The following is a 26,940-nucleotide window of genomic DNA, read 5'->3' on the forward strand; positions in this document are numbered from 1 at the left end:
GGAATACTTTCCCATGCCTCCTGTCCCTACCTTGCCAAGGGCTGCTAGGCATTGCAAATGCATCGTTCGTGCATATCATGGAGCTGGGAAAAACAAAACAAGCGCCACAAGTTCCTGAAGATCCTTTTGGTGCTTTTAATCTATAAAAAAAAATGGCCCCCTTATGCAGACACATCAGTTCCTAGAACCATTATTCATTGGGCTGCTATAAATAATAGTTGGGCGATAATTCTTAACCACAGTAAACAGGGGGAAGTGTAAATATGGAAAGTTGTCACACAATTTTTAACAGAGAGGAAGAAAGAAGAAATCCACCCCGGGTTTTAAAAAATGCGAAAGCTGCATAACTACATACGGGCAGGTTCTCTAAAGAACTACATGAAATTAAGCCCCCCCCCCTTTTTTAAAGATTTCGTTTATTTTTTTGAGAGAATAAGGGATGGAGAGAAGGAAAGAAACATCAGTGTGTGGTTGCTTCTTGCACGCCCCCTACTGGGGACCTGGACAGCAGCTCAGGCATCGAACGGGTGACCCTCTGGTTGGCATGCCAGCGCTCAATCCACTGAGCCACACCAGCCAGGGCAAAAGCAAGTCCTTTTAAAGCGCATGTCGTCTGCCAGCCTTCTGTGTGGTTATGATACTGCCACAGGGAGCCCCACCCCAAAGCTTTTGTGAACGTTGGAACCAAGTAGATGAAACCGACGCTAACACACGTAGCATTATTTTCTATATTGCTCTGAGATACGGCCCAAAGCAGACTCAAAGCTTAGAAATAAAAGTCCCGTTATCAAGGTCTGTGTTCTGAAGAGGTGGAAAGATCGTGTCCTATTTACCCCATGCTGAGGCGAAGAAACACATTCAAGTGACAAGTTTAAGGAGCTATTTTCCTATTAAAAATTTGCTTCTAACAACTTATAAACTTTATGGTCCAAGCCACATACTGCATCCGCTGCCAGGGTCACACCCATCATTGGTGTGCGTGATCTGGGTGTGACCAGAATCGCTGTGCCAGACTTTCTGATTTCAGTACACTTCCGTCATTATATCTGGCAAATTCTATGTAGCAGGAGTTGGGTTAGATTCCATTGGTGGGAATTTCTAGAGTTGGGGCAAGTTATTTTGTTTTAATCTTTAAATATTTCACAAACTGATTTTTCAATTACCATAGAAATGAGATCAAAACCTCTTCTGGACAATTACATAACCATAATGGTAAATAGGTATACACACCCACCGTGATACTATGCTTCTACGTAGCAAGCACTGGATGTATATTTGTCAACAAATGATTGCGTGACCGATTCACTTATTGCTAATTATGAGTTATGCTTCTTAATACCCCCGCTGTGTCTGACACATGGTCCCTATTCTCCAGGAGCGATCCATATTCATAATTCGTCTTTGCATTCAAACAGACAGCTGGAAACTGCCCAGCTGCACAGACTGACGTGTGCCCAGCAGTTCTCCTCACACTCCCAGCACGAAGAGACTTTCACACAATTTATGGCTAGAGCCGCGGCATCTCAAATTGGATGCAGGACCCCAGGAGAGGTGTGCGCAAGGCTCTCTTCCACAACTCAAGTTCTCAGGCTCTATGCTCACCTCACGCCACACATTTTGCCCGGTGTGTAATCCAAGTTGTAACCTTAGATTACAGCAAAAAAAGTAGGTGATTGTTCTGTGAATTTAGAATTGTGCAAACTTAGCTTTAACTTCCATTCACACTGTTTTCCAGGTTCTCTTTTGCACTTTTTAGCGTAGCTAACAGTGGGAGAGAGGAAGAATCTACATGATAATTTTTAAAAATGCTTATAGTACTCTAGAGCAGTAATTCTCCACTAGGGGTGGTTTGGCTTGTTCCTGTGCCCACTCTGACTCAGGGGACACTTCGCAAATGTGGAAACCATTCTTGGGCGTCAGAAATCGGGGGAGGTACGGGTGGCATCTAGTAGGTACAGGCCAGAGATGCTGCTAAACCTCCTACAGTATGCAGGACAGCGCCCACCACAAAGAAAGATCCAGCCACCAGCGCTCAGCACCCTGCCCTAGTGAGAGGGGATAGTTCTCTATGCAGAACTCTGGCCGGAGGGGACTCGGGAGCCAGGCAGATGTGTGGTTGAGTCTGTGCTGAGCCTTCACGAGTAATTAAAGTTCAGTTTCTTTCTACATCATGAAAATTACCTAGTTTTTTGCTTGTCGGTGAATTAAATGAGATAATAAACGCCAATTACAAAGATCAGTGGCTTTCCACCAACCTTCTGGGCGAACGACCTTGGTAGTCAAGAAGCAGAGCGGTGCCCAGTCTTCGGCTGTGCACACTGCCGTCTACAACCTGGTACGGTTTGGGCGATTAGAAATGAAGGATCAGTACTGTTCTTTTCGATGAAAGTACAGCAGCCAGAGCCGCAAACTCACCTTGCTAGAATCTCCTTGCTCCCTGGCCTAAGTACTTGCTTAGCAAACTTGCACCTCATTTGTGCTTCTGACTTTGCTTAAATTTTCATCTGTGCCGTAGGAAGTGCCAAATCCAATGTGCCTTCTCCCGGGTGATTCCAAACCCTACCTGGCTCACCCCTCTCTACAAAGGCCTTTCTGAGGAGTCCCAACATCCAGTAACCGAACTTGACCACATAACCCAGCCTGCGTCCTTGACTACCGTTCTTTAAAACTCTATTAGTTTTACTTCAGATGTCTTCTGTGACTGTAATTTTGAGTTTCTCTTTGTATTTCCCCTTGATCCATTAGTTATAAGCTCCTTAAAAGCAGGCTTCTGTTTCTTCATTCTTGAGTAGCTTCCCTTAGGGGGAATGTAGTTTTATTACAGACACTGGCTTCGAGTCAGGCACTGACTAGGCCACCGCTGCCATGCTCCTGCCCTCATCGCCAGGAAGGTCGGGTTCACACGGCGCCTGGAATACCTGGCGGCCCAGGGAATAAGGGAAGGTACCACGAGAATGTGAAGGGCCACGTGCTGATTTGAGTGCTCTATTCAGAGAATGGCAGTTTCCTTAATGGTAAGCACAGGAGAAAAGTGTTCAAAAATATTTCGCAGAAGACATTACATGCCCAAAAAACATGTGTTCCTTTAATGAATGGACGGATGGATAAACACACATATGAAAGGAGTAACCAATGAAGAGCTTAGAAGCCTAAAATTAAGTTTCTGACCTTGTTTATAGATACTTCAAGCCTGAGATGAGGAAAAAGACCTATCTGATGTGTCAGATGCACGAGATACATTCAACAGCTTCACACAGGGACATCTGAAAGGGACAGCCTATGAATGCAGCTTGTACTTCTCATACCAGGTCTCAGAAAAACCCCAAATGATTGTAACAACAACAGAATTAAAATGACATATTGATGATCATTCACAAATATGATTAATTCATGTTTAGTGCGTGTGCGCCGAGCCACAAAGACTTCAGGCCATTCTATCTGTTTTGCTGGAAGAGAAACAACAGTGTTATTATAGATAATCAACAGCGTTAATGGATAATTCATGATTCGCTATGTCAATGGAATTTAATGTATGGGGTGATACACAGGCAAAGACTGAATCTTAGGTACTCCAGAACGAGGGATCATCATAAATTCACCCATTGTTTATGCAATACCAGCATATTGCTCATTAGTCAGATGGTTATTACATGAGGGAAAAAGAAATAAAGAATATATACATGTTACCTTGTGTTTAAACAGAAAGGCAGCCTGAGAATCCTACCTGCTCAGAGATAATAACTTTTACTAGTCATTAATTGATTCTGAAAGGAGGGCTTTTTTTTTTTTTTTTACTGACACACTGGTTTTAATTGTGGTTCTATTGTGATTGGCTCTGAATTGGATTTCCCAACAATGTTATCTTTGTATACAGTACAACAATAGCATCCGACACTTGTAAGACTGGTATCTTGGATCACAGGTTCCCTACAAAAGTGATCGAAACTTGCCATTTCATCTGATAGTAACACCACCAGCACAAAAAGGGTAAATTATTAGCATTTCCATTTCAGAGACGATGGACTGGCTGGTCCCAGGTAAAATGGCTGTTAGTTTTTGTCCAAGTGCACGGTACCCACATTATTCCCTAATAACTGTCTAAGAGAATACACTCCCAATGAGAGGTGAGACATTGGGGACATAGTAGAGGACTTGATATTTCTCTGCACGGGGTATCCACGGGGTATCCAGTAATAAGACAACTGTGGTTAATGTATTTGAAATCACTTTAAAGATTTTTTTATTTCTCCTAATTATTCTAATTTTAAGGTTTTCTTTCAAATACTAGTCACCTTGAGTATTTGCCTCTGCTTACTTTCCAAAAGGTAATTACAAAAGCCAGTCTACCTTACCTTGAAAAATCAGTACTTCTGGGAATAAGACTTTTTCCTGGAGAGATAATACTGCACAAAATAACTTTTTAAAAGAGAAAAGGAAGGAAGGAGGGAAGGAAGGAAGGAAGGAAGAAGAACAAACGAAGAAAGACAGAGAAAGAGAAAAGAAAGAGAGAAAGAAAGAAAAGGAACAAAAACGAAATCTATGCTACTTCCAAATATTCAAACTCTCCTTTCTAATTTCTATCATGTGACCAAAATTTTAGGTCTGAAAAACTGTATTGAATGTCCAGGCCATTGCAAGGAACAGACATGACTCAATTTAATTTTAACATAGAAAAGAGCCATGTTTTCAGAAAATCCCTTGGAAAACCGACATTTTCTTAAGGAATCCAGGTACACTGTCGCGCTGCCCACAGCTCGGCTGCAGTTTTTCCTCAGGGTGCATCAGGCAGAGGACTTCTTTCGGTCAGGCTCGCAGCCCGCCTGTGCTGTTTACATAGCGTGAAATAAGCAGAATCAAACACATTTATGTTGGCCCTTTCTCTGTAAGATCACGGAGTGCATTTAGGACATTTCATTCTGTGTAAACGTCCCTCTAGAAATTTCTAGACGCCTGTCAGTGAAATAGAAAAGCAAATACCTGCCTGGTCCAGGGCGTCAAGGTGACTCATGCTTGGGATCCCATAGTCAGAGAGGGTGATGTGTGGGCAGAATATTCTCCGATTACCCTTTGGGGCTCATCTGTCACTTGTAAACCTCAAGTCATATATACACCATGAGGAGGTAGTTCTGAAAGTTAAGTAACTTTACCCAAACGGACAGTTTCCTTTCTGCAAGAACTTCCATCAGCCTGATTCTCCATCGGGCCTATACACACAAACACAATAAGCTTCAGGCCTCAGGAGGCTCAATTCTTATTGGAGGGCAGTCCAAATGATGGTAACATGAACTTGGGCTACGACACCCCCTACACGTTCCTTTGTTAACTCTCCATTTCATACACTTTCGCTGCTACTTTTCACTACATGCCTGCCCGACACATTTTTTGTGTATTCAGTTCAAATGTACTTCCTTTTTAAAAGCATAATTGTTTGTAGCATTTTCACATCGGAACTGGACAGAACTGGATGCCCCTTTATTTATTGCTGACAAAAAATTTACATGTTTACTGAAAATAAAGTGAGGTAAAATTCATACATGTCCCAAAGGCAAATATGATGTGTGTGTGGGGAGTGGTGGATAGTTCTAGCAAATGGAATTTCTGACTAACTCACCAAAATTCACTCATTCACATCTCCACTCATTTTACTTTGGCCTTTAAATGGTTGGGTCCAATTTGTCATTTGTTACTCTGTCCTCTACACAAAACGGACCTAGTCATGAAGAAATGGAAAAAGTACAGTGGTACTTTTTAATACATTACCACAAAAGTAAATCAGAAATTGGTATCATGTGACTATGATGAAAACAAGGGACTCATCTCTCCTACTTTTGATCTCGTTTTTATGGTAGTTCTGATTGACTGTCAATTTAAGCCCTTCACTCACCAGAAAATCAAATCCCTCCACGAGACATTACCCACAGAAAGGACCGTATGCAGAGGAGCAGGTATGTTTTCCTCCCCCCTTGTTTTCATTAAATTGGAACAGATTAACGTAATGTTGCATGAAAATAAGTGAAGTGTCATCTTAATTAAAAGATACTAGCGCTATATCTTTTGGCTAAATCTCAACAAGCACTTTGCATTAAAGTTAAACAGATAATTTTTCCTGATGGCTCATGAACTAGAATTTTATCTTAATTCATTCTGATATGTCAGACCAGGCACGGCTGTGCTGGAGATCACCGACACGACGTGAGAATGAAGGGATAACATTCTTGCAATTTCCCAGCATGGGGGCTTGTCCAACAGGGATAGGCAGGTAAAATGTCAATCAGAACGGTCTTCTACTAAGAAGTGAAGGAACGACTGTCAGAACATGACCGCTGATTTAGCAGACACCACAAAAGGACTGTACTTTATCAAAGGACTGTGAGTTCCATTCTTTGAGCCTTTCAGCCTGAGGTAAAATGCAGTCTTCAGCCATAACAGAAACAGTGCTGGAAATTGATTAACAAGCACGATTGCACAGAATATGTTGACCTGGTACAACGGAGCGGGTGTTGGAGGCAAAGCTGTCTTATACTTACTTCAATTGGCCAAGGACTAGTGATACAAACTGCCTTTAAAAAAAAGAAAAGAAAACAAAGCACACCCGTGCTAAGCCTAGGAGTCTGCCCACTCATGTTTCCAACAACCGCCTTAGGGCTGGATGCATAATTGGTATTTCTGAGCGAGCAACCAGTCAAGCGTGTCCCTGTAGCAGGCACACGTAAAAGTTTCTATACCAATACACATACAAGCACAAGCGTGTAATTCTCCCCATTTTTGGAGACAAATACAACTGTAAGTGCAGGAACAGAGAGACAGAGAGAGGATTCAAATATATCAACACATAAAAACCATTCAATGCTCTTTGAATGGATCATACCTTTCCCGATATGCACACCAAGATACCTCTCATTCACCGGCAGCCATTCCTGTCCTGGAAATTTCTTTAGGAAGAAGCAAACAGCTCCGGCGCTCCCTGTGCACTCCCTTAAGCATGCTGTTGAGCTGGCTACCAATCTGTTTTCTGCGTGCTCCTGTGTCATAAAAGACTGTAGGCATGAGTTCTAACGAAATCAATTTGTTTTTAGAGATCACAGGAAAGAAGAGTAACAACAAATCATAAGAAAAATAAACTTTGGGGAGAGATGGAAATCAAAAAGGAAAGTAGGAAAATCTAGCTTAGGCCTGCTGAGTGAAGACCGCAGCTGCATTCGCTGAAACAAAAGGGTCTCTTAATCGCATGCTGTAAAAGTATGATTGTTATCACTTTTTGTTTTCACTGCGGGCACTTCTAAGGGGAACAAAACAACACTGAGAAATATATTAGTTCTATTTGTTCCTGGCATAACATTTTGTTGGCCCGTTTAATCTCTAAGGCATTTCTGAGAATGCGAACCAAAAAGGCTTATTCCTAGAAAAAAAGGGTTATATTCCCACTTGTAATGCTTCACTTGTATTAATGAGATTTACATCAATAAATTCAAAAATACTAAGAATGGAAATATACTTTCACAATTCTTCCTTCCCTTCCTATCCCAGCTCTTCCAACTGGGGCCTCCTCTTCCAGAAATAAAGTCAAAAAGTATTACACAGAATCGAATTTCAGTGTTTCCTAGGTGCCTCCAACCTTTTAGGAAAAACCTCCAACTATACAGGTGTATCTTTCCCCAGAGAAAGGTGGGCTTAGGGCAGGGGAGTTGATGGCTAAACCCAGGAATGAAACCCCAGAGACCTGTCTCACAGGAAAAGATACCTATACTTTGTGTCCTTCCCGTATTTCCAACAAGATGCGCAAAGAATGACATTACTGTCAGAAGTTACTGTTGACACTGGACATGACTCTCACACTCTGGCTTGGGTGCAACAATGACAACCTGCAGTAATTCCGCATTTCAGGCACTGCGCTCATTACTCAGACTTTCCCTTCGTTTAGTCCTGAAGCTCATGGCTCCCCCAAGGCAATGGATATTTTAAACCCAGGTCTTCAAATATCAAAAGAACAGCATCAAAAATGCTTCTCTTTAACTCGCAAAATGTAACCGAAAAATCCCACAAAGCATTCGATTGGAGGGACAAAGCGTAATGAAAAGCCAGGGGTTTTCTAAGCTACGGTCTGGCATATTTCATTTCAGGGACTGGAAGGGCTTTTGTTGTAGGCTGTTTTATAATGAAACCCAGCCTCATCTTGGGGGCAACCCTGGCCTTCAGTCCCAGTGCTGCTGGGCTGGGAGCTGGAGAGACACCAGGACACTAACCCATCAAGCAAAATATAATCACGGACCATTATATTCACCAGATCCATCCCGTCAATCATCGATTCTAACAATGCAAACACTTCCTATCTTAGGATTATATAATTTTCCCCAAATCAATGGCATGGTGTTACTCCCATGCAGGAGACCATGGGGACATGAGCAAAAACCATCAGCACCTATTCCTCGTGGGCCGTGGTCACTCATCACAGGAGGGATGTGAACAGGCTTCTTGTCATAAAAGGCACGTGAAGTCACGTGACACGGTCTTTCTAACCTTACACTGTTCAGGGTCTATCTTCCATTTTTCCGAAGCCATCACATCAAGGAAGCGCTGTCCATATAGACTCAAAATACTCTCCAGTACTGTGATATTACCTACAGGGGAATGCAGCGCACAGGTGACTGGCAGTAAACTTTCACAAGGCGGAGCCGAAAGCAGGGAGCTTCGTGTCCAGAATTTTATGTCTCTTTTCATTTTGGCTCCACTGCTTTGCCTACTGGAAATGGCCACCTTCATCTATTTTCAGTCCCAGTGAGGCACTGCAGCACGAACCTTAGCCATCAATGTTATACAATCCAGTGCAAAAATTATCTCTCGGTTAGACTATGGAAATCGTTATGATTGTACACCTGATTGCTGAAAATGAACATTTTGAGAAAATGGCAAGTTTGCTTTCAGGTGACAGTCACCTCCAAGGATCTTGCCCTTGCTGTCACGCACACGCATGATTTAGAAAGTGCGTGGGGCGTGTCACTTCTGTCCCTTGCTCTGTGGCTATGAGTAGAGGTTCCTCTTGGGTGTAATAGTTTACTTTATTTTGCAAAAAGTACCTTCAAAGAAAACTTCCTGGGGCACACACACAGACGTGTGCACACTGGTGTGCAACCCCTTCCAAATATTCAAAACTGGGACATCTGGAATAAAGAGAACTGATGGAATTATGGTACAGGAATGACAGCAAAGCCCTCTTGTTGATCAAAGAAAAACATATGGAGGGTGAAAAGAAGCTATTCCTTACAGGAAGAGAGTATTATACAAGCTGCTTTTGATGTCTCCTTATCGGCCAATACGTGCTTGTCACGCAGGTAAGGTGGATGGGTCCATGCGCACCGGCAGTCTTAACATCAAGGGTCCTAGTTGCATGGTCTGCCTACGTTTCTGTCTCAGTTTTCTTTTCTGTTGCTTAGATGCCAGCCAGGTGCTCCTGGGTTAAACACCAGTCCTCTGGGAAGGAGTCAGTGAATTCGAAGATAAGTTCTACACCAGGGGTCAGGACACTTTTTCAGGAATGAGCCATGTATTTGGGAGCACTGTTAGGTATTTGGGGGCATACGGTGTCTGTCACAGATACACAACTCAGCCGTTGTAGCACAAAAGGAGGCGGACTCAATACCTGAATACACGTGCTGTGTGTCAGTACAGCCTTGTTCGGCCGGCAGGACTTGGTGTGTTGACCTACGTTCCACATCATTTCTTAGAAATTCTCCAACGGGGTTGAGCTCTAGAAGCCCAGATGTCTAATCTATACAATTTTGTTTTGTTTTGCTTGTCTTCCTTCCCTCTCTCGTTTTTGCCACTTCCTCAGTCCTGCTTCCTGGAATCACCTCCCAAATGAACTACCTGCCCTCACATCCTTATCTACCGTAGCAGCCACTCACAATGTGTTGACAGAAATGACACAGGAAGCAAGCATGGTAAACCTGATGAGTGAAGAGTGGCCTTGTTGCCCGGTACAAACGGATGTCTACCAGGAGATGATAATAAAGATAACACAACCACTTCAGGATTTGGGTTTACTCGAGTTCTGGTTGTAAGAATAAATTTCATCCCCACTATATGTGTCTCATAACCATTATTTATTTCAGGAAAAATCTGTATCGCAAAAAACACATTTGGCCCATGCAGGGCTATAAACAGGGAAAGAGAGTGCTAGTAGGAAAAGCAGTGTTGGTGAGATGGTGCCCAGGCTGACAACGAGCCCTGTGTTTTTGGAGCTATCCTTCTAGAAGACTCTGCTAAGAGCTCATCTACACACACTCTGAGGATTTAGTGACCAGTGACAAGAGGAGGCACCCCTATTGAAAAAAGAGAACCATGAGATGGAAGCCTCATGGGAAGCTTCTGAATGCCTTTCCCAATCTTTCACTCGGTTCATCAGATTCTTAAGAGAAAATTCCATTTTTTGCTTCCTCTCCATGGGTGGAAAGTGTTTGGGGGATCGGACCTACCCATTCTCTCCTAGGCTTGGATTTTAATTGCTCATTCTATACCAGAAAACAAAATTCTGCTGAATGTTCAAACGCTGCTATCCCTCGTTTCAAAAGTAATGTTTAAATGAATACATGAATGAATGAATGCATGCATCAGTGACAGGATATGGTGCTGAACTTTATCTAAGTGGGAAACTCAAGCTTCCATAACCCGCCCCATTGGCCTTGGCAATACAGTCATTCAAAACTGATTCTGAGGGATGATACTCTAACCAAAGGGCTCACGGCCCCATTGTTCCCTTTTTTGTCACCATAAACAAGGAATACTTCATTAGAATTACTAGGCAATATTTTGCTGCTTTTCGGTAGACATCAAAAAGGGCAATGTTTTTCATTACAGAGGTTAGATAAACAATTAATTTCAAAAGTGAATGAAACCAACAACAAAAAATCCAAAAGCACAGCGAACAAAACTACAACAAAAAGCAACCTCGCCATTCTACTATGAACACGCACCTTCGGTAGCTACTTTTTTTTTTTAGCAAGTGTATCTGCTATTCAAGAAGTAGATAGAACACTTTACTACTTGGGGAGCTGCCTAGGCCTAATTCTGTCCTTTATTTCCCCATTTGTTCTTCCCTCTGCAGGGGGTTTAAAAAAGGACAGGCAATAAGCACAAGATCATGCAATGACAAAAGTTCAAGCAGAGTATGGAAAATGGATGTAGAAAAAAGAAGAAAATAACTAGTGAGAACAAGACTTGTTACCCAGATAAGAATAGAAAAGAGGAAAGTAAATTCAATCACACACACAGTGAACAGTCTAAAAACTTTAAACTGAAATACAAAAAAAAAAAAAGATACTACCTATTTAAATAGATGTTTTCCTTGTTTTTCTCCTGAGAGATTATTTTTTAAAGACTTGTTTATTTTTCTCAGAGAGAGGGAAAGGGAGAAAGAGAGAAACATCAGTGTGTGGTTGCCTCTCACGAGCCCCCACACTGGGAATCTAACCAGCGACCCTTTGCTTCACAGGCCAGCACTCAAAACACGAAGCCACATCAACCATGACAGGTTTTTTTTTTATTTACATAGAAACACATATCCAAAAATTTGTAACATGTATGCTATCTTGGCCACTTTTTTCAAAGGCACACACAGCACCCCCCTCCTCCCTTCCCAAATAAACAGTGCTTTCCTCAAGTCAACTTACTAACATAACAACACACACCTACCTCTCTCCTCATTAAGTGTTTCTAGAAACTCTTTGCCAGAAATGGGAACAAAGACCAAATATATATTTCCTATTGTAAATCACAACATCACACTAGGTTTTGCTGAAAAGAGCCCATTGGAGCAAAGCTGGAAGGAGGAAAAGGAATGAGCCAAGCAGGGAAGGACTCTCAGGCCCTAGGGAGCAGCCAGGGCACAGATCCTAGGGCAGAGGCCTGCTGGGCAAGTCCAAGGCTCGGCAAGTCCAATGTTCAGCGAGCCTGAAATGGATGAGCACTAAGTGATACAACAGCCCACTTCCTGGATGGCCTGGCAACATTGCCTTTCACTCTAAGGTGGGGACCTGTCTTGATTTTACATCTTTCCTTTACTTGGATAAATTTTGCAGCATTGAGACAAAACCAAAGGTAGATATTTTCATTGATTTCACGGTAATTATTCAGGGCAACGAAAGCCCACTTGAACATTCTACTTGAATTTCATAGAGACTGTTTTCTGCTCCCTAATAGCTACCTGCCCTTCTCCCTCAGTAAAAGAAGCCTTCTTTTATTCAGTGTCAGCAAAACTGCATTTTCAACTTCACCACTGGTTGATGCCTCGTGATTACATTCGGGCCAATGAGACTGCAAGGGAAGTGTTGACTGGGAATGAAATTTACTTAAAGCTGGGAGGGGCCAGTAGCACTACTCAATGGGAAGAGACTGGCATGAGATCAGATCTGTCTTCACACTCTCATTTATCAGGAGATGGTTAATCTTCAACACATCACATAACTTGAAATCAAATATAAAAAACTGGCCCTGGGTGGCGTGGCTCAGGGGACTGAGTGCCAACCTGTGAACTAAAGGGTAGCTGGTTCGATTCCCAGTCAGGGCACATGCCTGGGTTGCAGGCCAGGTCCCAGTGGGGGAGTGTGAGAGGCAACCACACATTGATGTTTCTCTCCCTCTTTCTCCCTCCTTTCCCCTCTCTCTAAAAATAAATAAAATCTTTAAACAAATTTGGAGTTCACAAAATAGAAGCATCTTTATTTCAATACGTGTGACCTACAATCCTTGTCTCTTTGGGAAGGCAACAATAATTCATATTAGTCTTTCTCAAGTGAGAAACAAGCGAACCCATCTGCCAGGATAATGTAATATTTCTTAGGCATATGCTACTAATATTTTTGTGTTCTAGCCTAAGATTTCTTAACTCAATAAATGACAGAAATAATAAAATTTGCAAGGACTAAAACTGCACTTAGTGGTTGATTTTGCCTAGTTCACATTGCACATTTCAGAAATGTTTATTTAAAGGAAAAGGTGCTCATTATATTTATAGTAGTGTTTCTGGCACAAGAATTAGGTGGTTTCTACGATAATTCATTCAAATCCTGTGATCTTCTTAATGGCCAATAACGTGAATTGTATGGAATATATGTCTATTCTTCTCATCTCTAAACGCAGTTATTGTTGAAAGAGAGGACAAAGTTCTTGCAAATGCATAGGTCATTTCATTTCTCAAGAGCAGTGACTCTCAATTACAAAATTTTAAGAGAACCTGTTTTATTTGGATATAACATGACTCAAACATTGCATTAATCCCTAGATATACACAGTGAATAGAATCTCAAAAAGTTGTAAGCAATATTTGAGGCATGCAATTAGCTACCTTAGTAAAACAAGGACGGTTACTACAAACAGTACCTAAATCCAAATGATGTTTGTCAGAAAAGGCGACACTGGAATTCTTGAGAGGACAGCTATAATATTATGAAAGCAGATGTCAATGGCAATAATACTACATTTAGTCTGATGAAATAAAAGAGAAAGGAAACAGAGTGAAAATTCAGGAAATTTAGCAGAGGGAGGCTGCTTTTTTGGTGTGTTTTGATAATAATTCCACGTGTCAGGAATCAGCTTTGCTCCTCCAAAAGGACCTTAGGAGGAACCTGTGCAAGTTGCAATTTCCATATTCATTCTCCACGGAGGGAAAGAGAACAGGGCCCTTGATCCATGAGGGAGTTCGGCTGTGAAATGATTACTGAACCGCTGAAGACACAGAGAAGCATGAGAAGCCGGAGAAGCATTACCCCAACACACGATAAAATACTGTAAGATACTGATGCATGGGTGCCCCCCTGAACTCCATTTCCTCTTAGAGCAGAGATGGATTTGACTTTCATTCCCTTTTATACATCCTGTTAAATTTTGTTGACTAAAGCAGTTCACCACAGAAGGTGTAGAAAATGTGATTCAAGGGGAAAGAGACTAAGTTTTGTACAGGTCGTACTTTATCACGGTGATGCCTTCAGTGAGTCAGCCAAGGTGCAGGAGAGGACAGGCTTGTCCTGAGCGCGCTGCTTGCTAATTTACGATTCTTACTTGAAATTCATTAAAAAAGTTTTTATAATCCTACCAGAGGACATTTCTTCATTGCTTTTTGATGGAATGAGAGGAAGGGAGAGAGAGGAATCATTGATGCGAGAGAGAAGCACGCACTGGTTGCCTACACCCAGACCAGGGATCTGGGCTGGGACAAGGGATCTTATGCATCTGGACAAGGGATCAAACCAGCAACCTAGGTACGTGTCCCTACCGAAAATCGAACCCACAGCCCTTCAGTTACCAGACCCTGCTCCAACAACTGCGTCAGAATAGCCAGGGCTTCTATTCACTTTGAAGTTGTCTGGGGACACTATTTAGTACCTTATACCACTGGTTCTCAACCAGGGTGGGTTTGCCCCAAGGGACACTGGCAATATCTGGAAAAGAATTTTCTGGTTGTCACAGCTAGAGAGTGTCGGGCAGTGCTACTGACATCTACATTCAAGGCCAAGGATTCTGGGAAACATCGTAGAATACACAGGGCAGCTCCCCAGAACAAAGCATGATCTTGCCCACTAATGTCAAGAGTGCCAAGGCTGAGACCTTCTGCCTCGCACACCCATGCTGCTCTCCTCTCTGGACTTTCTCTGTCATCACTGATTTGTAACCGGGCTGTGAATTTAGTAATTTTAAACAACAGACGCCTAGCCCAGAGAATCCCTCAGATCTAGTCTTTGGCTGTTTTTCCCAGTTCCCATGCCCCAAGGGATCGGGCCGTCTTGGTGACTGAGAGCAGCCCACGGCACTTTTCCATTGGAGCAATCAGTGCGCATGGGGCAGGCGCAGCTTGGCAGTGCCCGACAGCCCCGTCCATGCTCCTCCCTGCAGTCAGTGTCCCTGTCCTCCAACCACCGATACACCAGGAGTGCTCCCTGTCATGGTGCCACCACCACATGCCCACAGGCCTCTCCAAATGCCCCCGAAACAAGCAGAGCCGCCCCTGGTGAGGAACCACCTGAACAGCTCTTTCCCACCTACCATTCTGAGGTTGAACAGCTCAAACTAAGGGCTTTGGGAGGCAGAACGAACTCTTCCTTGTGAGTTTCAGCTTTGTTGATTTTTTGTTCCCTATTCTGGGCACTCAAAGCGTATCATATTCCCTCAGAATTTGTACTGTTAGACAATGTTTTGCAACATTTCCATAATGTCACCATTCATGTATGTCGTCATATGTACTGTAAACGGCATGTCTAACTGTGGGTCTCAATCCAAAAAGTCTATAGACACTGTCTAGGTCAGCTGTCTCCATTCTCCACCTGAGAGTAATAATGGGGCTTATGATCTCTCTCTCATCCTTGAGCTCAAAGACCCAGGTCATACTGTCGAAAAACCCTTTCTGTTGGTTTTTCAAACCAATGGGAGAAAGCCCATTCTGTTGAAGAACTTGTAATAAATCATCATTATTTCCAAAAAAGACATGCCATTTAAGACGAACATATGAGATCTGACCATACTTGGCTCTCTGTGCCACAGTTGAAAATCATTGAGTCTAACCCAACATATACCGCAGGAAAGGAGAGGAGGAAATGCTGTGTCAGACATCCAACAATTTTCCTGAAAAAACAATAGACACCAACAACACTAATCACCGCACTTTCAGCAAAAGCTCAATAGCCACACCTCTCTGCCCCACTATGCTTTCTAAGCAAACAGACCTGACCCGACTGCCATTGTAATGCTGCCTCTTATCAGCTGTTGATACTGGACTCGCTTTGGAATAACTATTTCTTGAGCTTTAAAACAGAGATACAAATGGATATTTGCAGCCAAGCTTTCTGATTTCTTAAGACTAGAGACAATGCATGTAAAAGGCACTGGAACAGCATCTTACACATCAAAGGCTTTCAAAAATGATTTCATATTCCCACATTCACATTTCCATATCCTTTCTCTACTTCTGCTATTGGAACTTTTTTTCAAATGGAGATTTCCATTCTTCTCATTCCCATTTATTCTTTTTTTTTTTTTTAACTGTTGTTCAAGTACAGTTGTCTCCATTTTCTCGCCACCACTTTCCCCCACCCCAAGAACCACCTCCTCCCACCTTCAATCATTCCTATTTATTCTTAAAGTCCCTCAAATGCAGTAGGAAATATCTCCATAGTATCCAATGCTCTACACTAGCATTCTCAAATGCTGGCATGCATTTCAAACACCTGGAAACCTTGTTAAGCCATATTTTCTAGCTCAATACACCTGTAGAGGGGCCCCAAATTTTTCACTCCTGCCAAGTTCCCAGGTGATGCTGATGATGCCCAGCAGGGATCACTCTTTGAGAACCACTGATCTACTTTTATTGTAACCAAGGCAGCGGCCATTACAAGACCAACCAGCCAGCCCCACCTCATCCACCAGGAAGAGCTGGAACCAGCCAACCCCGGTTCTAAGACAAGGATAAAAAGAGTCTCCGGAAGGACAGAAAACAGGAATCCTATTGCCATAACTTGCTTGACTCTAGCTCAGGTCTGCACAGTTGCTCCTAGAATGGGTGAAATACTGCTAGGAGAAAAAGCAACAAAATAAACCCCCTGTCCTCCAGTCCAAAGAACTTCCCTGTCCAGTAGGTAAACAAACAAACAAAAATCCCCACAAGCATTGTGCGTGCGTTTTTGGAGTAAGTAGCAAAGTTCGGTCTTTCTTCGTCTGCATAGCAAAACGTCCTCACAGCTGTTGTTTATAGTCCCGACTCTGTGAAGTTTGCCACCCCTTTGTTCCCAGTTGTCAACACAAACACACACTGGCCAAAATGAAAGACAGGCATAATTCTGCTTTCGGTCAGGCAAGAAAATTTTCTTTCCAGGTTCTTGTTTTTCCTGTCCACAGAAAACCTCAGCATTAGGAAAGAGAGGAGTATATTCCCCACAGGTTAAGTTTTCTCCCGTGTTCTGTTTCACAAATAAACACCAATTGCACCCACAGGATAAAGAAAACCCTGTGTGCCTGAACTTAGGTGATGGGCAGAATGATGTACAAACAGTTAAGGGGGAGCCTACCCATGCTGTTGAGATAGGAGGGCACCAAATCCACCAGGTGGACAGGGAACGAGAACTGGAAAAATCAGGAGTTCTCAGTCCAGTTACAAGTGCCAAGATGAATATTAGGTTGAGTTTTAGAAAATGGAGAAATGATGGAAATGCTAGGTAAGGTGAAGCTCAAGGAAAGCTAACTCGCTGTACGGCTGAGACTCACATACCTAGGAGACCAAAATGAGAATGGCGAATGAGTTCACTTAGTACCTGTGGGTTTGCTCTGTTCCCTCAAAAAGCAAAAACACGTGTGTCTCACATTTATTAATACTTTAATAGAGAAAAAATCGATAATGCTAGACAGTTGAAACAAGCTGGCCCCAAGGATGATTAAAACCCAACTAAAGCATCCTTTCGCTTCATTCCAGTTCTCCTAACCCATAGCTAGACTCACACTGCCCAGAACGGTAGCCACGGGGCCCCATGAAGCACTTGAGTCTTTGGGATGTGGCGAGTGTGAACTGCCCTGTGCTGCGACTACAACATACAAGGGGTTTCTAAGACCTTAGTACAGTAAGCAGAATGTACAGCGCTAATTTCAAAAATGTTGACGACGTGAAGATGATATTTTAGGTATATAAGGTTAAAAGAATGTTATTAAAAGTATTGACGTTTGCTTTTATGGAGCTATCTTAATGTCTCTGAGAAAATTTATAATTATTGAATATATATATATATATAGCTTGCATTATATATGTATTTAAATGAAAGAAATATTGAAATGCCACTGACATCCCTTAAGATGCCCCCGTTAAACTGTGCAGCTGAGTGGTTCTCTCTATAGTAAGGGGCTTGTGCAACCACCATCGCTTTCTAGTTTTCTAACATTACTATCGCCACCAAATGGGCACTGTACCCACCAGCTTCGTCAATGTTAGAGCCTTCGCCAGTACTTTGTTCTTTTCTACAGCTAAATAGTATTACATGGTACCAGTAGACCTTACTTTGTTAATCAGTTGATGGACAAAATAGCCATTTCTTGGCTATTATGAACAACGTTGCTAAGACTGTTGATGTGCAAGCTTCTGTGGGGACATGTTTTCATTTCACGTGGGTATGAGGGTTCCAATTTCTCTGCATCATCAACAACACTGGTTAGTATCTAACGTTTTCATGAGATAAATCCTAAGGAAGTGGCATCTCACTGTGGTTTTGATTCCATGAGATTTTCATCAGACCATTTTATGTTAGACAGTCAAAGAGGAGACACAAGACTTCCATTTCTCAAATCGGCAGGGACGATGGGGCTGCATTGGTCGTGTCCGCAGCGTTATCTTCCTGTGTCCTGCCTTCTGCACACAACGACACTCCCTGGTAGTGATCCTAACCAGGCTGTGCTCATTGAGCAGAGGTCCCATGACAAAATGAACACTACGTCCCAGCAAACATTGACTTACAGTCACTGTGCCCATATTCCATTTGGGGCACACCAGTTGGGAAGCTTACTGTAGAAGCACAGCCTCTCTAGGAGAAACTGACCACGCTGTGCTTGGCAACATCTCCACCATCCACATTTTGTAGCTGCCAGAGTGATATGTTCCCAAACAATTTTTGTGAGTATCGCTACCTATTGGTCAGACTTACGATCTGTGGTTCCATTAAAACAATCCTTTTCATGGACGGGACTTCTTGGAGAGGGGGGCGATCTCATCAGTGAAAGGCATATCGATAGGATACAGTGACAGCCTTGGCACCTGCCCAGTGACAGCATGGTTCTCCCTTGAGCTGAGAGTCATTGTTCAAGTTTATTCCTACAGTTCTTTTCAGTTTTCAAAAATAAATCTCCCATGTGTCTTCATAAAGTCTGTTTTCCTCTTCCCCCAGCTTCTCCGTTTGCTCCTTTTCTCCTGTGAATAATGCAGGAGGCAGTGGCACAAGACTCTGCCCCTCAGCCTATCAATTTGCATCCTCAGAGTCTCCAGTGTGAGTGAGGGGGAGTGAGTGTGATCCAGAAGGATCCTTTTATCGCCGAGTTATTACTTGAAGGAGAGAGAAGGGAGAAGAAAAAAAACCAAACTAAATAAATAAGTGATGATTTCAATAGTTACTTTTCAGTTGTGTATGCAGCTATTTTTAATTTTCATACTGAGAGTTTTCTCGGCCAAGCAGGGCCTACAGCCTCCTGGGGAGACTTCCTGTAAATTACAGGGTTTGTCAAAGTACAATTTGGGCATCAGTTTAAGACCATTTGCCTTCTCTCCAAGACTTTTCCGACAAAGGCATGTAGCACTTCGCACCCGCCCTGTAGCTCCGAGAAGAGATGCTCTGCAAGGATGTTGTATGTGTGGCGTTCCCTCCAGCTGTGCTTTCAGCAGCCCAGTAAGGAGGGCGCCGATCTGTAGGGGCTGTGTTCTCTCTGGGCTGGAGGAGAGTTCACTTATTTCACATATTCATGCAAATGAAATGGAGGAAATACTATGCAATGTTCTAAATGAATAGAAGGTTCCAAGACAAGGATAAGGACTGTTTTCTTTCTAAGAAAGGGACTGTTAGAACAGGTGACATATCTTTTAGGGGAACAGGGTCTTCTATCTCTCTGGTTTCAGTGATGAACTGAATGTTTGGGCCACCCCCCCCACTCATATGTGGAAACCCTACTTCTTAAAGTGATGGTATTAGGCCTTTGGGAGGTGCAGCCTCATAAATGGAATTAGTGCTCTTATGAACGAGACCCCAGGGACCTTCCTTCTACCAAGTGAGGACAGAGGGAGCAGAGCGCTGGCTGTGCATCTGATAGGGGACTCAAGAGTTGGAAAATTTTTAGTTTAAGGTAAGTAGTTAATATGCCTAATAGATAATACATATGTTAAAGCTATTGTTACAGGAACTACAAGTATGGCCTGCCACTCCCCGGACGGACAGAAGACCTCCTGGGGCATAGCTGGAGACATCCGAGCCATCGTGTTCCAGGGAGAGACAGAGGCACACAGTCCGCCCCAGACAGCGAACCGCCCGGGGCTAGAATGCTGCAGTTTTTAATCTAATTTTCCCTGAATTTCAAAACCTCTCACGGCACTTTGTTCTCTGTTATAAATAGGCTGGCTGGAAAGCCTTCTCAGATCACCAGCCACCTGAATAAAGTACCCATAAAGATTCAATCCATGTTTCTGCTTGGATTCCGCTTGCTGGGTTCCATATGTGACAGGCGGCACTAATGCTGGTCTTTTCCGGTTCCAGATCCAGACGGCAGCCCTCCCCAGCCACCAACTCTGCTGGACTTTTGATCTTCAACTTACAGCCTCCAGAACGATGAGAAATTAATTTTTTGATTATTTACAACCTTCTGTTCTATGCTTTTCTATTTCTGGAGCCTGAACAGACTAAGAAAGTTTCTTAACTTAGAGTTTGGTCTCAATTGACTACTCATAGTATTCTACATTTTGGCACTCTTCCCAGGGTTCCTTAGGTCCCTTCTTTAGGGCTCCCCCTGCCTCCACCATTTGTTTCTCTCTCAATGATCTGCAGCTAAAAATCTTTGGAGGACTACCCTAGGATCCTTGAAACTTTGTTGCAAATTACTGCAGAAAGCCCTAAGTACCCCTTAACCAAAACTGAGAGGTACAGGAATTACAAAGCGTAGGTTCCCAACACTGGTTGAGACACATCTGTGGTGTTTCTCCATTTCCGGACTGCATTTCAGCTACAAATCAGTTTAGTATTAGTATGTCACCTGCTCGCAGCATCCCATGGAGATATTGATTTCCATTTCACAGAAGACCCAACCCAGGTTTGGAGAAGTCCAGCGACTTTTCAAAGGTCATATAATAGTTCTCAGTTCTCTGATTCCTTTTTATCGTTTTTGTTTTGTATTGCCTTGTCTCATTTTTGTAGAACTCTGAACTTTGCAACATCCCTGTTAGAAAAACAAAGTTACCAAACTAATTCAAACTAAGATGCCAATAACTAAGTCTGTTGAACCATTTGGAATGCGGCGTTATTAACAAACATTGCCTGGGCAGGAAAACGTGAGATTGCTCCCCAAGGAAATATGTCATCTGCCATCAGGTGGCCTTCTCTGACCGTCCTACAGTTGAAGTGACCCATTTCCTTTGCCTTTGAATAAGATTGGATATAATGTCGTGGGTTATAGTAGAGAAGAAAATTAAATGAGCTCTGGACCTCATGAGTTCAGAGTGTAATAATAACACAGTTCTAGTTACACCATGGGCTCCTCCTAAGGTTAATTATGGCCGTTTCCATGGGAAAGAGTAGAGAGTAGAGGTTGCACAGTCTGGCTATGAAGCCCATTGCATGTGGGATCGCAGCCCAGTATTTCCTGGCTAGTGCTGAGCCTTGCTAAGTTTCAAGAACCCTGAAAGGTCTGAGATTGCACTGTGTTTGCAAGCTACCAGGTTGGTCTGTCATGTTTGCTTGTAGAAGACACAGGACTCCTGGGTCAGAAGGAAATAGAATTGATTAGTTACATCAATAATGACAGCACTGGGACCAGTTCCAGAGGCCACATTCCCAGATTCGAAGAGGGTAAACTGACACCTAAACACTGCTAACAGGACAGACACCCCCAACTTAGGGGGCCTGGATATTTCACAATGGACAATAATCTTGTATGACCTTTGTCCTGCAGGGAGATATTGTCTTCATATTGCTGGGCGACACAAAAACCTGCCTTTCTTGTGGATGGTGTCACTCTCACTGTCACCCAAGTGTGTTCACTATACAAACATCCTTGCAAAGACAGTTCTGGCCCTGGCTGGTGTGGCTCAGTGGATTGAGTGCAGGCTGCAAACCACAGGGTCGCCAGTTCAATTCCCAGTCAGGGCACATGCCTGGGCTGTGGGCCAGGTCACCAGTGGGGGGTGTGCAACAGGCAACCACACATTGATGTTTCTGTCCCTCTCTCCCTCCCTTCCCCTCTCCAAAGATATATAAATAAAATCTTTTGTTAAAAAAAGACAGTTTGGAAATACAGTGGTCACTATTTCCACTCATAAGGCACGTAGAAGCGCAAGAGGCCCACGGAGAAGTGTCTTGTTTTTCTCATCTATAAAATGGCGAAAATAGTTTCTAACTCACAGAGTTTCTGTTTACGTCCTGTTTGGAAGAAAAATCCCGTACTCTGAACAGTCCTGCTCCTTGCCCTCTGTACAGTGGTAGTACAAGTCCAAATGACTAAAAGCAGAGGAAGTAGAAAGCGCTTTGGTTGTAGCATCGGAATCCGAACTTTTGACATCCCCTCATGAGGCAGATATGTACGGAGCTCCTACCACCCACACGGTTCCGTTTCACCAGCTCAAGCATTAAGCCCAAAACGTCCGACTAAATCTAACTTCTCTTCCTTGAAGGACATCCTGAATCTCTGAGGGTTCCTTTCTCTCCAATAAAAAACCCCCCTGTATATTCTGCATATCATTATCAGTAATGATAAGCACATAACCCAATAAATCCAGTATTGCCAAAATTGTATTAATGGACTAGCACACTTTAATGACCAAGGAGGTAGGACATTTCACATGCAATCCCAAGCAGCATAAGGGGTGACAGAAAAAAAGAAGGTCACGTCATTGATATTCAGCTCTTAGATTCCTAATTTCACAAAGTCTTTCTGTGCTGTGTCTGCTTAAACTGACTCTCTATTACTTTACTAAGACAGTAGGAATCTCTATAACAAGGTCATCTGAAAATGTTTTGTGGATTGCTTTGCTGATACACTCGGTTGTTAAATAATAGTCGGATATAATCCAAAAAGCTTTTAATTCTTTTTAGGAATGGCAGATCACGAAAGAACAAATCTCTAAAGGCCATACGCATCGTTGTCTTATCCATTTCTCTTCATCATTTTCTAGATGAAGGTAAAATATGGAAGTATCCACACATTGTTTTTCACCAATAAATTCTGATCCTTGATCTTGAACAGAACTCACAAAACAACATTTTATTCTATTTTTTAAAGGATTTTAATTATTGAATTTTAGAGAGAGGGGAGGGGAAAGAGAAAAAGAGAAACGTCAATGTGCAAGAGAAATATCCATTGATTGCCTCCCAAACGCACCCAACTGGGGACTTGGCCCGCAACCCAGGCAAGTGTCCGCACTAGGAATCGAACTGGCGACCTTTTAGTTTGCAAGACAAAGCTCCACCCACGGAGAAACAACAGCCAGGACCATTTTACTATATTTGAAATTACAAGTAACCATGGGAATTTGAATGTATAATATGACTAGTTTGTCAGCGAACCTTTGGAAAAAACTGAAGTTGATAAACTCACAGGAAAGATTCACTTGAGCCTCAGCTATTCCATAAGAAAACTCCAGAGAACCTAGTGTAATGGCAACATCACGAAAGGAAAAGAGGCAGCTGGCAATCCTAGTCTCTAAAGTGTGTGCGCTGGTCGCATGCGCACTTCCAGGCAAGGGCACTGGAGGATTCTGGGAGCACTGGCGTGGTGGACCATCTTCTCCAAGGGCAGTGAGGCTCAACATAATTCCAAAGCAGTTACTTTGATTCTATAATGTGTTCCTCCTAAGACAAAAAACTTCTAATCCCTTGAGAAATTGGGACCTACGTCTTTTTCCAGACATAGTTATTTCCAAAATATATTTCTAACTGCATGTGCTTGAATGAGAGCATCAAATGAAAAATAACTCACTAAAATGTTAAATGTCCTATTAGAGTCAGTAAATCACAAACCGTTTAAAACATAAAAATGACTTGTCACAAAAAAGATCAAGTCCTCCAAAAGAATTCAATGTCATTGCCAAAGAGAATATACACAATTATCCTTACTCTAATGGGAATTACATGGTTAACGTGCTTACACATCAAAATACTATAAAGTCCAGTGAAATTAAGGTTAAGCAGAGAGTAAAACAACTACGCTCCCCAGGAAGAGTAGGCCCGGATTCCGAATGCATCTCACTCCTGACATCTGGGATTGGGTCGTTCTTTGTTGTAAGCAGCTGTGCTATGAGTCACAGAAAGTGCAGCAACATCCCTGACCTTGACCCACAGCATGCCAGGAGTTCCCCTTGCCACTCCCTATCACCCCCCACAGCCATAGTCTGGCAAACCAAAATGTCTCCAGGCATTGCCAAGTGTCCCCTTGGTGGCAAAATTGCCCCCTCACTGAGAATCATTTTAGGACACAGAGGCATGTGTCCATTATTAATTTACGAGGACATCCCTAAATTCCGATTGAAATTTTTAGAGAAGAAATTTCCTTTGTATTTATAATGTGACGATGACAGATTCATTCAGTAAGAAACAAGGAAAAGGGATTACCAGGTCCAGAACTCTAAGAAAACTAAAGAATGTGTACCGTTTTACTTGTAATTTTTATTCATTTTGTTTTCACTGATGATGAACAGAAGGAAGAGAAAAATACAATTTTGACTGACGGTCAATTTCTTATAATTTTGAAAATTGCTCTGACAAGTAGAGAGAAGAACACTATGGAATACAAATCAAAAGCCTAAAAAGGTGGAAAGTGGCATTTCTTTGAAGAATGCATTCTGTCTAACCAAATAAAGGCATAGAAAAAAAAAACTAAGGATGAATAAAAGCTCAGTGGAGAAGTCTGTCTAGCAAAGAAAGTAAGGCTCTAGTTAATTTGTCTTCCCGAATGATAGCATACCCAGTGACCCAGTGCCCAATTAGCCACAAAGGGAGGACCTCATTGTTAAAAAGAAGGACTTCACATATTCAACTTTAAAAAATAACCCTTTCTTGTCTTAGCACAGCCTACTCTGAGAAAACACTGCGCACCTAAAACAACATGCATTTATGTCTCAAGCCTGTGGTGGTCAGCAAGTTCACGATCAAGGTGTCAGGAGATTCATGTCCTGGTGTGGAACCTCTTTCAGGCCTTCAGATGGCCACCTCCTCATTGTGTCCTCCTATTTGGGGGTGGGGGAGGAGAGAGACAGACAGACAGAGGAGGGCAACCTGGCCTCTCTAAATCTCCTTCCAGGAACACTAATCCCATCTCCACAACTGCACTTTCAGGACCTACTTAGCTGCCACTGGCTCAGAACCCAATGCCATCGCACTGGGGGTTAGGTTTTCAAGCAATGATGAATTTTGGAGGGACACATTCGGTCAGTAACACTTGGGGAGTGGTAACAGAGTTAATGAGGCATTTGTTTTCGGACTAAGGCCTGTCTTTGAGAAAGCAAAAGCATTGTAGAAGTAGAACTGTGTTTGCTCCTTTGCCGAGGAATCTTAAATTATAATCTTCAGTTGTAATCAAGTTCCATTTGTAATCAGAGATGTTCAGAAAACATTCAAGGGAATTGCAAAGCTGTTGAAAACATGCATATGTTAGCACGGGATGACAAATTACATAATTATTTCCCAGATGGATAGGCTGGGGCACCAGGGGGCTGCATGCTCTGTTCCTGTATAAGCAGTAATTCAGTCTGGGGCTCTGAGCTTCCTAAAAGGCCTTGAACCTTCTCATTCAGAGTGTGGACTGTGGCTCGGAAGCATGAGCATCACCAGTGAGCTTGTGAGAAATACAAACACCCAGGCCCTGCCCCAGACCTATTTAATGAGAATCTGCATCTTAATGAGATCCCCAAGCAATAATCATGCTCATTGAAGTTTGAGAAGCACTACTCTGGAGTGTCCAATTTTATCACTTAAGATTATATTGTACAGAATGTTTTGTGCTAACCCACCAGAAAGATTTTTTGAAACTACCTTTTTTAGTATTTCTTAGAAAATATTTTAAAAATCTTTAAAAACAAACCTTTGATATTCCCAGAATAGCATCTTATATACAAAAAGTAACAATAGAAAACAAAATAAACAGAACTAGTATAACAATGATGAAGTTAAGCCTTTATTGTAGATGTTCTTCAAAGGAAAGAGATTTCTGGTTGGGTATTTAACATGGGGGTGGAGAAATCTACCTGAAAAGAAATGACAAGGGCCATCTGGCAGGCTCAAGGTCAAAGCACTCCCTGACCATCACAGGAGTCAAGGTGGACCCTGCCTGTCATTTCTTTATGATGACATGTTTCAGTTCTTTCACAACAACATACAAAATTTTATGGTAGCATTAACGAGTAATTAACAAGTAATCAAATCCCTAAGATGGCTCCTTCTAACAAGGGGGCTTGATACACTTTATTATGAAAGTTTCTCTTCCTTCCTTAATTCCCCTCTCCCACTCTTCTCTTGTTTTCCTCCTTAACCCTTTCCTTTTTCCCTTCTGTCTTTCTTTTTTCCTTAAGACGTTGAGACTGCTGATACTTGTCAGCATATGCTGACAAGCCTATGTGGCCTGGACTTCGTAATTTGAGACTATGGGGACACGAAGTCTCACAGTCCCCAGCCGTCAACCCCATTGGTTAAAACTCATCTTTTCCAATGGGGAGTGAAAGTCCAGTGCACAGGTTAAAGAGCATCAATAATTAGCAGGCGATGAGCTCTATAAATAAGGGAAAACAATGTTCTGTTAAAAGGCAATTGTAAAAAATCTTAAAAATATACTAAAAACAAAGCCGGTCACTAAATTTCAGAGAAAGACATTTCCGGTACATGGATGGAGTTATTTTTCCCCACACAGCCTTTTTCCCCTATACTCAGGCAACAAAAACACAGTAACAGCAAAAATATCAAAAAGGTGAGAGATCAGAAGCTTAAAGCCCACAACCCCCACAGAGGCGGCCAAAAATATAATTAAGGAAAAGCACTCATTTAAGTTTTCCCTTCCCTTCAAACCTAATCTTAGACTTTTTACAAAACCGTGGGGAGGAATAATAATTTGGGGCCAACCTTTGAAACATGTTAGATTACTTCGACATGGAAACCATGACCTTATTCCAAATGAAATCATGCACTGACAGATTTCAGGAGTAGAAAAAAAATTTTTTTTAAGGTGTTTTGCTCTCTCTCA

At 42.5% G+C, this 26,940-nt stretch overlaps 1 protein-coding gene across 3 annotated transcripts in view; it reads right to left on the reverse strand.

The window, feature by feature from the left end:
* The window catches only part of FRMPD4 (FERM and PDZ domain containing 4), a 332,589-nt gene that overhangs the window by 173,173 nt on the left and 132,476 nt on the right, over nucleotides 1-26,940 (reverse strand). Inside the window, exon 1 of one of the 3 annotated variants that reach the window (XM_045203304.2) lies at nucleotides 6,869-6,947. The exons of the other annotated variants lie outside the window; for them this stretch is intronic. The gene's annotated coding sequence lies outside the window, so the exon portion shown is untranslated. Of the gene's footprint in view, nucleotides 1-6,868; nucleotides 6,948-26,940 lie in introns of those variants that run through there. 3 annotated transcript variants of the gene reach the window in all.

This window comes from Desmodus rotundus, chromosome X (genome assembly GCF_022682495.2).
Source record: "Desmodus rotundus isolate HL8 chromosome X, HLdesRot8A.1, whole genome shotgun sequence".
NCBI classification, from domain to species: Eukaryota; Metazoa; Chordata; class Mammalia; order Chiroptera; family Phyllostomidae; genus Desmodus; species Desmodus rotundus.